Source organism: Electrophorus electricus, chromosome 10 (assembly GCF_013358815.1).
Source record: "Electrophorus electricus isolate fEleEle1 chromosome 10, fEleEle1.pri, whole genome shotgun sequence".
Classification (NCBI taxonomy): Eukaryota; Metazoa; Chordata; class Actinopteri; order Gymnotiformes; family Gymnotidae; genus Electrophorus; species Electrophorus electricus.
The window spans coordinates 12,017,631-12,032,047 of NC_049544.1; positions in this window are offsets into that span (position 1 = coordinate 12,017,631).

The following is a 14,417-nucleotide window of genomic DNA, read 5'->3' on the forward strand; positions in this document are numbered from 1 at the left end:
TGATTATGTATTAAACAAGAAGGCAAAAAACTTGTGGATGAGCTCAGAAATTAAAGCATGAAGATGATGACTGCTCTAACAATTCTTAAGCAGTGAAATATTTGTAAAGCCAAAAAAAGTCAAACATTTAGAAAAATGTGATTGGTATAAAGCAATTTAATTACATTTATTGTGCCTTTGCAGGAAGCTTATGCTAGTAGAACAACCCACAAGCAACTACACAGTTGTTGTCTCATCTAAATCTCATCTTTTCTTTACTTTGTGTACCTCTGAAATGCTATGCCAACTAAGAAATCTTGCAATCAAGTTAATCATGTTTGCATTTTTATTTGCAGTTTCAAGAAAAAAGAAAGTGATGTGTGATGAGTGTGAGTGTATTAATGAGTGCATTAATTGTTTTAATTATCTGATTATTTTAAAAACACTTCTGAAAAGCATACACACTAGAGGGAGTCTGTATAAATCTTTGAGTTGCAGTCAGTTTCCATTGTAAATATGCTCTTGTTAAAGTTGTCTGTTTGTGTGTGTGGCTGTGTGTTGATGTGTGAGGCCAGCTGGCTGTGCCATACCCTGGGGTCTTGTGTAGAAGAGCTCCTCTCAGTGCTGATGAGAGAGAGAGAGAAAGGAGTGCCTGTGTTATCTGCTCAGTGCTGCTCAGGGGTTTTCTGATAACAATGCAGCTTGACTCTTCCCTCCCCTCAACGATGCATCAGTCCAATTAACCACAGGGCACCGGGGTGAGAGACACAGGCAAATTCCATCTTCTATCATCTCAAAATCCAGGGTGCAGCATCTGCCATTTATTTTGAAGTCCATCAAACATTTCTTTAGTATTTTAATATACTTGATCTAGCAGCCTCACTGTGAGAGCCATAGGAGCTCCTCCTGGTAAGAATGCATATGCAGTGATGCATGGTGCCCTCTGTTAGCTTAACAGTTTGTTTTACGTGCTCAGGTTCACTGACCTCAGCCTGTGAACATGAGACTAGAGGGCTCAGAGGCCTCTCATGCCTGGAGTCCCCACTCACTGCTTTGGCTGTTTCCTCATGCAACGTTTCCATCACGCCAAATCTAATCTAGCACTCCAGCACATGGAGTCAATGGCTTTTGGACATGGGGTCTTCCTCCAAGGGTCCCTCGCTGGTTCAGGAGACCCTCAACTCCAGGCATGATGAGGGGAGTGAAAGCAGAGCCATCACTGATGTGTTTAAATTAACATGGCTACTAAATCCCCACTATCAGTAATTCATTCTTTGACCTGTGACTTTGAGGTGAAATTAAGCAGATGCAAGCAGTTTATCATGGTCAAAGTGCTACTGAGGAAGGCACATTCTGAGGCTCCTAGAACACCTCTTAGTTGCCCTTGTCTGTTTCTGATACTCTGTTTGTTTGATTATCAGCACCTGTTAATTCTATCTGGACATACCATTTGGTGTGCTGTGACTAAAAGATTGTAACCATTCCAGTAATGTCTTCAATGGGAGAATTCATCATTAAGACTTATATACAGCTGTCATCCTTATACAGAGTTAAAAACCCAACCCCCTCTCAGGAAATTGTTACTGACAGAAATTTGGCAATGTAAACTATTGTCTTTTATTTTTTAAGTTATTATATTTTATATTAGTTCACACTGTCTTTTATTTTGCTTCAGTTACAAAAGATGCAATAATGCACACTGAGAGTACATAGAAATGCAAATATGTACAAACAGTAACTACAGAATGTGTCATAAATACAAAGCGGAAACATGCTATCTGCACTAATAACGATGCACAGTGTCACATGGTCCTGTGTAGAGATTAAAAGAGGAGATTCCTGGAGCTCTGTTCCAATGATGCACTCTTGTATTCCCATGAGGGCAAGGTGATCCTGGGGATTAGGCCAGTGTTGGTTCAGGCTGGTTCTATGGAGACAGTCTTGAGCTGTCGCTCTGCCAGCAGCTAGAGTCACTCAGAGGTGAAAGCTGCCAGGTTAGAGGATGAGGAAGAAAGGGGGAGTCACCCTGAGCGAGGGAGAGACACCAGAGAAGGTGTGGGTCATAGAGGTCAGAGCAGAGGCTTTTAGGTCATGAATAACATGGAGGCCAGAATAATGCGGTCATTATTTCCAGATAGAAACATGATAGGGAAAATTCACACTCACTGAGATGATTAGGAGAACCACTGTAAAAGGGTATAGATTCTAGTATTTCAGTTCCAAGAATACTGCAAAAAAAGGACAAAAGAAATTCAAGGACCTAGAGCATCCAGGAAACGTATAAATGTATCATTTACATTACCAATTTACTACAAATACATAGACAATGAAGACTAGACAATATGCACATATCAGAAGCCAAAAGTGGAAGCCACTTTATATTACTTCTACTCTTATAGAAACCTGCACAGATATGAACTCAAATGAATATTTGATGGCCTGGATCGCTGGCAGGTGCATGGCCTATTCTATTTCAGAAAAGGTCCTCTGTGACCCTATCAAAGAGGGACAGAACCCATCATCACCCCTTTGCACTGACAATGGGCCCCTGCCAACAAAAATGTGTGTGTGTGTGTGTGTGTGTGTGTGTGTGTGTGTGTGTGTGTGTGTGTGTGTGTGTGTGTACTTGTTAAAGAATTGCCTCATGCAGAGTCACTCATCTTTCTCCTGCATGATGACCTTGCCGTGACCTGGAAGAGTATCTTTTTCAGCTGTCTGCACTGGAATTACTTCTTTGGCTTTATTTGTCTTCGGAATTGGTTGTTCTGTGTCTCTGTCCATGCTCTATAAATAATGTTAACATTGATTCAGCATCTTGTAAATACTTTGTGTTTATCTGTATTTGGAAAGAGTATTCTCAACATACCAACCCCCTCCTGTGGCCGAATTACAATTAAGACTCAAAATGTAAAGGATATATGAAAATTCTATATGAAAATATGTAAACCACTCTGGATAAGAGCACCATCCAAATGCTATAAATGTAATGTAAATCCAAGATTGAGAAATATATATCATCAAACTGGTCAAAGAACATTCCAGCTCAGACTATTAAAATTGTGGTAACAGTTTGTAGGCTTTCTCGGTACTGTCTTCTACCCTTGTCTTATGAGATGATGATCAATAATAAGTAGGGTTCTTGGCTATAACAAACTTGTATTGACCAATTTTGTTAAAATACTACTTTCTGGAATTTACAGATTGCTGTTAGATTGAGCTTGTGAAATTTTAAAGTACAGGACTTGTAAAACAAGACCTTAAACACAAAGTCCACAAATTTCCTGAGGTAACCTGAGAAAAACTATCATGGAATGAGAGAGGTTGGCTGGAGGAGTGGTGAGGCTAAGAGGTTAAAGCTTATGGTTCAGTGCCATACAGAGGCTGGAGGATTAGGCCATAAAGTCGGATGACCTTGTTCCAAACTGAACAAGAAACACTGTAACCAGAGCACTGAAACACACTTTACCTCAAAGACTTTGTAGTAGTTTAACTAGTGCATGCTCCCCCTAAAACCCCCCCGCTGCCCTCCAAAAAGAAAAAAGGTATCATGAGTGTCTCTGGATCTACTGATGGAGATGTCCTGGGTATACCTGGCTCTCTTGGATCTTCAAAGGGTGCAGGTGAGAGCAGCATTGTGCTCTCTGGCTTCTCACATTACCTTTCAACTCCCAGAGGGGGGAAGCACATCAAAGAGGAAGCTTAAAAAGCCTGTCACTGCTTTCCTCTACATATATCTGCAAACTGCAGGTTTGCTCTCCTCTAGGGAGGCCATAAACGAGGACTCTGTGGGACAACCCTAACTGCTTTCAGTCAGACCAAACAATCGAGCACTTCTAAAGGCCTTTCCTTTTTGCTGATTGACTGATGTATCAGAAATCTCTATGGCTCTATTGCAAATCCATTATGGCTACAGCCGGCTGGAAGTCACTGTGGGTATACACATGGTCAGCATTTTTATTAATATAAATCAGGGTTGTTGGTTTTTTTTCTTTTGTCTTTTAACCAGGCATTCCAAAATGCACTATCCCAGGCCTGAGAAAAATGAGACCAGCAAACTCTACTTGCATATAATTTAAGAGATTTTTGGCTGCCTGGATAGGAATGAAACAAAACTGTCAGCTCTTGTTAGTATGGAGGGTAACAGTCCAGATAATATAAAGCATGAATCAGATCATCTCACAATGCATTAACAGAATGAACAACCCATTGAGGCCAAAACACAGGCAAGCTGTCAGAGGCTATAACGAAATTACAATAATTCATTTTATGTTACATATTTTTCATCTGCTTAGTACTGTATCATTGAGTGTGGGACAGAAAAGACAATGACCGATGAGTTTAAACGGGACTAGAGGCATAGAATAGCCAAAAAACTGTATGCAAGAATTACTTTAAAGTAATTACTCAAGAAAAGTAAAATACTATTCCATAGTGAATTACTTCATTTGGTCTCATTTAATAATAAAAATAAAACTGCAAAATCACAACGTGATTTATGCAGCAAACAGAAACGCTAAATCAAATATGTTAACTGTTAAAATGGTCAATTGTTAAATAATTGTTAGTAATTGGTGTTGCCATCTTGTGAGTATCCATTTGTCTTTCTGCTGGTGAGCTGGAGGCTGTTTTAATATTCTGTTGTGATTCTAGAAAACGTTGCCATGCCAGCAAATAATGGATGTCCTTCGTATTTGGGTATTTTTATATGATCGCTGTAGATGTTCCTAGGCGGTTCTTGACATCCGCTATAGGTCCAATTTAATCCTGGTGGGACGTTACAGTAAGGTCCCCAAAATCACTTTAATTTTGTTACCTTTAGAGCATGTTCAGACTTTGTCAAATGAACTGGTGCGATTACTTTATTAGTGCGGTTCGTTAGAGACCGTTAGAGAATGTCCGGCTTTGGTCGCACAGCGGACATTTATCTCGTAGTATTCAGAATCAGTACAACTGGTACTTTAAACTATGTTTAAGTTTGGAAGTGAATATTCGTGTTTGGAGGTTTAAAGTTGTTTAAGCTTTAGTTCTAGTTCTTTAAGTATTTATGCTTGAATTGGCAAGAGAATATTGAACACCGATTTTGAAATCCCACTTCTTAAGTAGTCTATATTCGCATTGAATAATTATGGACTTCCCTTTAGTGACATACCTCGCTGCATCTTCGCAAAAAGGTAACCAGCTTCAAACTAACTTTAATAGTTTACCCAGCTATATAACCTACAATGTTATATGCTAAGTGACTATACAAAGCTAGTAGCTATGTTAACTAACTATGTTAGCTATGCTAGCCAGCAGTTATAAAATGGACCCCTCGTTAAGTGTTTAATTGGCTGAGGGCTTGAAAGTGTGATACAGTGCCCTACAAAATGTACTGTTTGATTAAATGTTTTATCTAATTGAAACGTTTGTAATCTTTACTTGTTACGTGTTTTTATTGTTTTATATAATAGTATGTAAAATAAATGCTAATACGCTATAATATTTGGACATATGAGAGGAATCAATTAAATAGAACAAAGTGCTTGTAACAGGTGAAACAAGAGGAGGTGGATCAGAGGAATCAACACCTTGCATTATAATTTGTTGCGTTTACAGGGCGTTGTTTTCAAATCAAATCATATGGCTTACCTGTTTTCTGCAAGTGAGCTTGCCTGTTCAACATTTTAAAAGCCTATACTGGTTTGGTTCATACTCAAACCATGGTCATAGTCCATGCGTCATTTCACCAAGTGATTTAGTAAACATCTGTCACCCACCCATTCTTTGCGAAACCAAAAAATGTAACAGCAGCACTAAAAAGGCTTTTGCACCCCTGCTTTAATTCAATCCTTATAATGCAACATTTCCCTAATGTTTCATGGGAAGCCAGGCAGGGCATGAGATGCTGCCTTGGTAGCAATGCACTGCTTGCCATGTCTGCTTTTTATTAGAGCCTACTTTTTCCTGGTTTCATTACCCAAACTGTTCCGTTTTGGCTGCAACTATTAGTAGTGCATAACTTTTGAAAGCACACATCGTCTTTCCCTGGACCCTCGTGTACCTAACAGAGTGAAAATTAAAACTTTTTGCATCATAGTGCAAGACTCTTAAGTAAAATCAACAATAAAGTAAGGACAAAAATAAATAAGAACTTAGTAGCAAAGGTGGACCCTATTAATGTATGCTTTTAGTATGCTCTGTATTATTACACCTATGACAGTTCACAGTGTTTTTGGCATTTTCAGGTTTTCTTGATTTATGTTTCCCATGAGCATCTGTTACACTGAGCATGCCCCTGGTATTTTTGTGGTCCTTCTTGATTCTCTTTCTTTGAACTAGATAAACAAAGTTTACTAAGTAAACCCATACCATATATTTTATGGCATAGATTAGCACATAGGAACAGGTCTGATGATGAGGCTCTGACATGCCATCAACAGTAAAGCCACACCATGTGTGGTTGGTGAGGTTCTTTCCTCTACATCTGAGAGAGGGTGATAAGGTGTCTCATAAAGCCAGATCAGCACTCACTGAATCAGATGAGATCCTTTTCAGTCAGCATCAAATATTGTGTACGGTGGCAGAAATAATTACAACTAACTGATCATGCCTTCTAATGTATCATAAGAATATTGTTCACTTGATAAGTTGATAAGACTCTTCAAAGACCAAACAGCAGAAAGAGCTTCAGAGAATCACAATAACTCATATATTTTCTGATTTCCTGTAACAAACTACTCTTGAAATTCATGCCTCGGTTTTCTGCTTGTTATTCTCATTTGATTTTTATATCAGTATCACCTACTGGAATGGAAATCATTTATGTAATCATTGCCCTATCACAACAAAAAGGCTTTTGTGACAAAATTAGGGCTTGTTCACTGATCAGAGGACTATAAAGCCACTATGACTGGGGAAGTAAAAAAAAAATCATTTGGAAAGTGGAAAGTTGGACCATCAAGGTCTCTTGACGAGAGAAAGAAATGAGGCCCATTACAGGAAGCCAACATCAATAAAGCTGTAGAGTTCAGTACTTTTCACAAGGAGTGAAAATGAAAAAGGATCACGCTGTGGCTCCCAAACAGCAGAATGCATGAGTGCATATAGGCTGTTAAGAGTGAAATGATTACTCAGGCCTACCTTTTCTTTAGTTCTAGCAGAACACACTATTCTATACAATGTATTATTTAATTTTTATTCAAAATGAAAGGTTTACTTTTTGTAAATTTCTTTTACAGATTTATTGGTATACCAGATTTGGCAAAAGCCTGAGTAACAGTGCTCAGTTGGTATTCATAAATGAAAGGCATAGCTAACAATGGTCTCAGCAGCAGAAAGATTAACAAAAATTGTCTCCCGACAATTTTTAAACTTGAGAAGAAGACTTTGGACTTTAGAACAGTAGAGTGGACCTGAATATAGATATTCAGCCTGACTGTGTTATAATACAAACATCATAAAAAACTAATTTCATCCCCAATAATCATGTGTGCACAGGTCATTAAATGTCTATTACAGATACAATTTAAAATATAAATTAAGCAACCTCAAACATATAGCTCTACACAGTGTTATATCTACAAGGTCATTCAGCAGCATGAATAGGACAACAAAAGCATGTATCCATTGCTCTGTAATAAAATAAAGACTGGCCCCCTAAACCCACATTTACTACATACCCTGTGTAAAGAAAGCTGCAAAGTTACACAGCACACATGAGGAGCAGTATACTGAAGCATCACTGAAAGATTCTTCAGCAGTGCTGCAGCTGCCTCAGCCACTTATATTATTAGTTACATTTATATAGCACCTTTCCCAAGCTCAAGTATGCTTTACAGATGGATATCAGCTTTTTTTTTTTACAATAACACACACCGGTGAGAAGCAGCAGCCAAATAAACAGCACATCATACTCTCACTCAGAAACCACAGCCCCCTGGGGGACTGCACCAGGTGCAGAGGTTAAGTCCAGGACAGAGCACCAACCCTCACTGGACATACATGCACACATGTCATGATTTATCCAATCAACCTAACCTCCATGTTTTTGGAGTGTGGAAGGAAACCAGAGACCCCATACAAAACCCACACAGACAGAACATGGAAACTCCACCCAGATAGGGACTCCAACCCAAGTGTTGACCTGCAAACATGCTAACCACCAAGCCATCATGCAATGCATAAACAGTAGGAAGGCAGCTGGTCCTGACAGCAATCCTTGGGAGGATGCTGAAATCATGTGCAGACCAGCTAACCCCAGTATTTAACCCCATTTCCAACATATCCCTGGCTCATTCTGTCACCTCTAGATGCCTTAAGATGTCCACAATCATCCCTGTCCCTAAAAAGACCAACCCAGACTGTCTAAATGACTACCCCCATGTAGCATTGACCTCTGTTGTTATGAAGTGCTTTGAGAAACTCATCAAAGACCCCATCTGCTCATCTCTGCCATACTCATTATACTCTCTTCGGTTGACCTATCACAGTAATGGGAGCACTGATGATGTGATTTCGCACATCCAACATACCATTCCTTCCAACCTACACAGTGGGAAGGGGAATTACATAGGTCTGCTGTTCATTGACTACAACTCATCATTGTTCCTTCCTGACTGGTCAATACTGTTCAATACTGTTGTTCCCTCCAGACTAGTCACCAAGCTCAGTGACCTGGGGTTAAGTCACCGATTGTGTTCCGGGGTCCATAGCTTTCTGTCTGTCAGACCCCAAGTGGTGAAGATGGGACACCTCAACACTGGTGTCCCCCAAGGCTACTTCCTACATGCACTACTATACTCCCTTCTTCACTCATGAGTGCACCGCCATAGCTCTTATACCATTGTGAAATTTACAGATATCGTCACCCTGGGCACGGCAGCCTCAATAGCTCTGCAAAAAACCTTCTTCACTGCAATAAAAGGGACCATTCTCTCTGAGAGCTTTACTGCCTGGTACGGCAGCTGCAGCTCCCAGAACAAGAAGGCCTTCCACAGAGTGATCCAATGCACTAGGCGCATCATCAGGACATTTACTCCAGGCGGTACAGGACATCAGCAAATTGGATCATCAAAGACATTCACCACCCAAACCACAACTTTGTTCCATTGGCTAACCTCTGGCAACCACCTCCATCAGGACCAGGACTGAGAGCTTGGAAAGAAACCTTTTTCCTCAGGCCATACGAACAATTAACAGCTAACCTCATGTTACATATTCTGTGAGACACACTATACATACATACACACACACACACACACACACACACACACACACACACACACACACACACACACACACACACACACACACAAACCTCAGCTCCACACTTGAACACATTCAGGACCCCACTGCGTGGCAATCCAATTCTCACTCATATGCACACACATACACACACACTCACATACATGCACACACAGAGCACTTCTCTATAAATATATACATACAGGATTCCATCATGTCCCTTGAACTAGTCTCTTACTCAGTGTTCTTGTTCCCTTTAATTTCATTGCACTATTTGTATCTCCCCTTATTTAATATTCCCCCATACTCATCCCTTTTCCTATCTTCACATTGGTCTTGCCTATAAACATGTAAATACTTTTTCACCCTTTTTTTTTTATAATCTAGTACTTAGAATATTTGATATATTGTTTCTATCCCTCACACAGTTTTTGGAGCAACTGCATTACATTTCACTGTTCTTTTGTACTCAGCTACAAATGCGCATGTGACAATAAAGATGGGCTAAGAATAAGCAGTGCAGTTACAGTTGGGAAAAACTTAAGTGCAAAATTATAGGAAGAAATTTTAAGGTTGTTTATAAATTACATTCAGTTATAGTTCATGCCATTAAAATATAGTTTAGAGTGTAAATAAGAGTGTAAAAACATTTCAGCCAACAGAATAGATAAATAAACAGTTCAATGGATCAGTGTGGAAACAGGTTAATGGAAGTCAGGTGACATAAAACCCTAGCTCTTAGACTAGCTAAACAGATTAAAGAAATTAAACCACTGCCTGCAAAATGTCAACAGTCAAACAAATTGAGCTCTTTTTCTTTTGATACATTTAAGGGTGAAAAGTGTAACTTTTATTATCAATAAATAACTGTGTATTTAAAAGACTCATTATGACTTTACATACCTAAAAAGTGCCTATTTACAATACAAATACATTTAGAATATTTTTGAGTGTAAGTTACTTTGGGGTGTGTTTGAAGTTACCATGGACATACCTTTCACATTTCTCACAGTACAATGGAAGAGATGTTATCACTGATCTGTTTGTTCCATGCAAACACCAATACTGTCAGTATTTATCCAGATTATTTATCCAAATAGGCTTTAAAATTATATCTGTTTTAATGATGTATTACATAGAGTAGTTTGGTATCCATGTGCATGCCTGTAGTGCAGCTTTAAACACATCGTAGTTAGGCTTTTCCATATTCACACCTCCTGTGTCCATGTATAATTAAAATGCAGGGATCCCTCTACAGATCTACTCAAACATTCACTAAGCATATAATTAAATGTGAAACTGATGACTCTATATAAACTTTCCATTATCAGCTACATCAAGAGACAACCCTTTTCATGTCTCCTGTTTGAATAGCATCTGGCCTCACATTCCCAAGAGCCAAGGCCAATGTTGAAAGGGTCTGTAGAGAACAACCCCTTGCTGGGTGACAGCAGAGCTTCCTTGGCCTAGGTCCTGGCAGGGCTGCAGGCATATATGCTGTCATGTAGCAGACCTCTTTAACACCCTCATCTGTGGGCCATGGACAGGTGTGACTCCGCTTGACCCAGGGGTGGCCTCTGAGCATCATGTTTCCCTGTGCAGATACACCCACCAGGATGAGGGCTTGGCATTTCAGAGACTGTGGAAGAGAAAACAAGATTTCAGTGGCCTGCGTGTTTCCTGGCCTGGGCTAACGTGCACCCTCATTGGCGGCACATTCCGCTCTGCAAGGCAGCCGTGAGAGCCTGAGTTTGGCGGCTACGCCTCCCCACATATCACGCAACCCTACTGCACAAGCACACCCTCCCTGTGTGCACTCAGGCACATCGCCAGAATCCAAACCCAACGACCCTCACAGCAAATGTTTTAGAAGCCAGAGAGGCAGATTATTTAACTCTGAGATAAGACATTTTACTCAAGGACATATGACCTTAACGGCAATTGAAAATATTATTTATTATATTTGTTTATTGCACTTATCATTGTCTGAGATAGAGCTTATGTATTTTGCACTTCTAGGCATCAGCATTGATCCCTGTATTTTAACAGTATTTTAGTTCATTGGTATATTGGACACTAACCTACTGTACTGGTTAGGATGTATTCTATGAGTAAATGGCAAAGCCCTTTTGTAAGTTACTCTGGATAAGTGTCTGCTAAATGCCATAAATGTAAATGTAAATATTATGGAAGGTATGCTGATTCCCTTTATCCAATTAGTGATGGCACTGCAAAATGTATTACTTAAAATAGTTTCACCACATTAAAACTGAAAGAATAAGTCCATGTTGAAAATTTACATTTATCTGACACTTTTACCAAAAGTAACTTAGAATTATGACTGAATACAGATTGAGCAACAGGGTTTTAGGGCCTTGCTCAGTGGCAATTTGCCACTGGTGGGGCTTGAACTAGCAAACTTCCAATTATTACACCAGAACCTTAACCACTGAGCTACCACTGCCCATGTGTAAAATGTACAGAATGTGGAAGAAAACCCTGTATTCTTTCACCCTGTGTACACATTTAGTTGATCAGGATAGTGTAGCATATAACATCTGTAGTGCATAAGATACAATAACTACATCAGGCTGACAACAATGCATAGCTGTGACCCACTTTGACAAATTAAATATCTAGCTATAGAAATCCCTATTTTTGATGGTGACAGGACTTTTTATGTTTGTATAAATACAAAAGAAACTATACTAAGGAGAGTCATGGTCAGCAGGATTTGTCCATTTGGCTTTGCTGAGACATTGAAAGGGATTAAGCCATACAAAGAGGTTCATCTCATGACTAATGGTGAGGAGTGTCATTTAAATATGTTTCCCTCTAATTTGCTTTAAAGCAGTTTGTCAAAGCTGTGGGTTTTGTTAGTAATGTTTGCAGTCATATTTTTGTAGCATTAATTAATACCCAGGTTCAAGCAAGTATGCAGAATTCTGTTGCATAATATGCTAATGATATTACTTGAATGCCATGTTGAAAACATCCCCTTTGGTACTAAGGGAACCTTCTTGTATAATGATATTGTAACTGGGCCAGTAAGAATGAGCCATGATACCAAAAGGGGGACTTGTAGAGCAGGCCGGTCACTGACACTCTTCATTTCCAGGTCACTGACACTGTCCACGTCCAGTGTCTTATCTTTAAAAGCAAATCATGTACTCTATGCTGATCTGTTTTTTCTCAAAAAGGCTCAAAAGCTTGTTTTCTGCATCTTGAGCACTCTAGGAGGAAAGCAAAAAAAAAAAAAAAAGTCTGGACTGCAAACAAATAATGGGAAGAGAAATGACAAAAAGATTTAGTAGACACTAACACAAACCAGCACAGAGGCTTCACACCAAGAATAACACACTAAGATCCTTAATTTGTGATCCTCAAAAATTAACCCATGTTAAAGATCTATTAATGATATGCTAACAGTTCTAAAAATGGAATTGCAATTAGTAATACCATATAATTTTGGAACAAATATGCCATTTTTTATTTGTTTCATAATGAACATTGCTAAAGAAAGTGCTCTCATGCTATCATTTGCAGTGTACTTTGGGCAATCAGAAGTGAACTTTAAAGGTACAATCCTCCAGCAACAGACAGGTGCTTGTTTTAAAAATGACCTTAACCAGAAGAAAAATACAGCTTTTGACAATATCCACCTTTTATGCACAAACTTGCAGCTGCACTACCTTTTATGTCCTTCTTCTCTCTACATCCAACACACAGAGCAACAGTATGAACTGTCCGTGCTTTGTAGATGCTAACTAGGGCAAGTAGCCTTTGGGAGAAAAAGAGGTTTTTTTTTGGACATGCAAGCCAGAAGCTCTCACACATCTGTGTTACTCTTTGTGCACTGAGGTGCATGTTTCCATTGAATTTATTAGAGATCTCCCCCACACATTCTCACTCACAACCACAGATGAAGAACTTTATCAGACTGGGGCACCTAATTACCCTTAGAACTGCCCCTCCCGCATCTCTGAGGGAATGGTGAGTGCATCAGTCTGCCCGTGGTGCCTCTTGTTTAACCATGCCAAACATCTTATTGTCTAAACTGACTCAGCATTTTAGGGAGCACTTTCACATGGATCATACCATAGTGGCTGACTCAGCATTTCAGGGAGCCCTTGTACATGAATCACAAGGTAGTCGCTCACTCAGCATTTCAGAGGACACTTTCACATGGATCAGAAAGTAATGGCTAGAGATCCACTTGCCATTATCTGCCTCATACATGCACAACACTTTGAGTCAAATTCTAACTGGTCAACTTTTGGTCCAGTTTTCAGCATGCAATAACCTTGCAAATACAGTTGATAAAACCTCTCTGACAGAAATAGTAAATCCACATTTAACAAGTATACAGGGGATGCAAAAAGAACATACATTAAGCCATATTAGATTATTAAACTTCAAAGAGACATTCTGCAGTTATTTTGTGTTCATTTATAGATTTTCTTTTTTAGGTTTAATATATGTCTCGAGGCCCTGCCTTTACATGTTATGTAGTGGCATTATGAGGCTGAAGAAGAAAAAAAAAGAACAACAACCTTGGACTGCACATCTGTTCCTCTGCAGGGAATGTTTGTTTACATGGTATGAAGTGAGGGAGAGAAGGGGAGTCCTCATGTAAAAATCCTGGTTGCCAGATTGGGAACTTGAAACTATACACACCATAGAATTTGTGCATCCAGCACTGGGCAACTGCCTCTCTTTTGGCCAGTGGAGGTGAAGCAATAGCCCATTGATAAACATTTGCGGAAGGATAGTACACAGAGAGTTGAGGTGGAGAATTCTGAGATGAATAATTGCCTGGTCATATGTAAACTGTGGTTGGAAAACACAAAAGCTGCTGACTAACTGAAGAATAGTGGAACTGGAGGGTGGATATTTTATCGTGCCTTGACTATTTGTTCCTTTCTTCCACTAAACATCTTGTGAAGTGTGTGGGTGAATGAGGAGTATTTGTTTTTGCTACCATCTGTATCTAATAAAGCAATCTCACTGACCTCCTCACAGTGCTAAAGAGCATGTGCTTATTGTTTTTACTGGTTATTAGTTTTATTGACTGTTCATGAGCCCCCAATTTAAACTGCACAGCTCATTTACAAACAAAGGGGAGGTATTGCCGATTAATGTTAATTAGGATATTTTTAAGCACTTTTTAAAGTGAAAATCCAGCATAGCAAGAAACACTTTGGAGCTAAAATTTT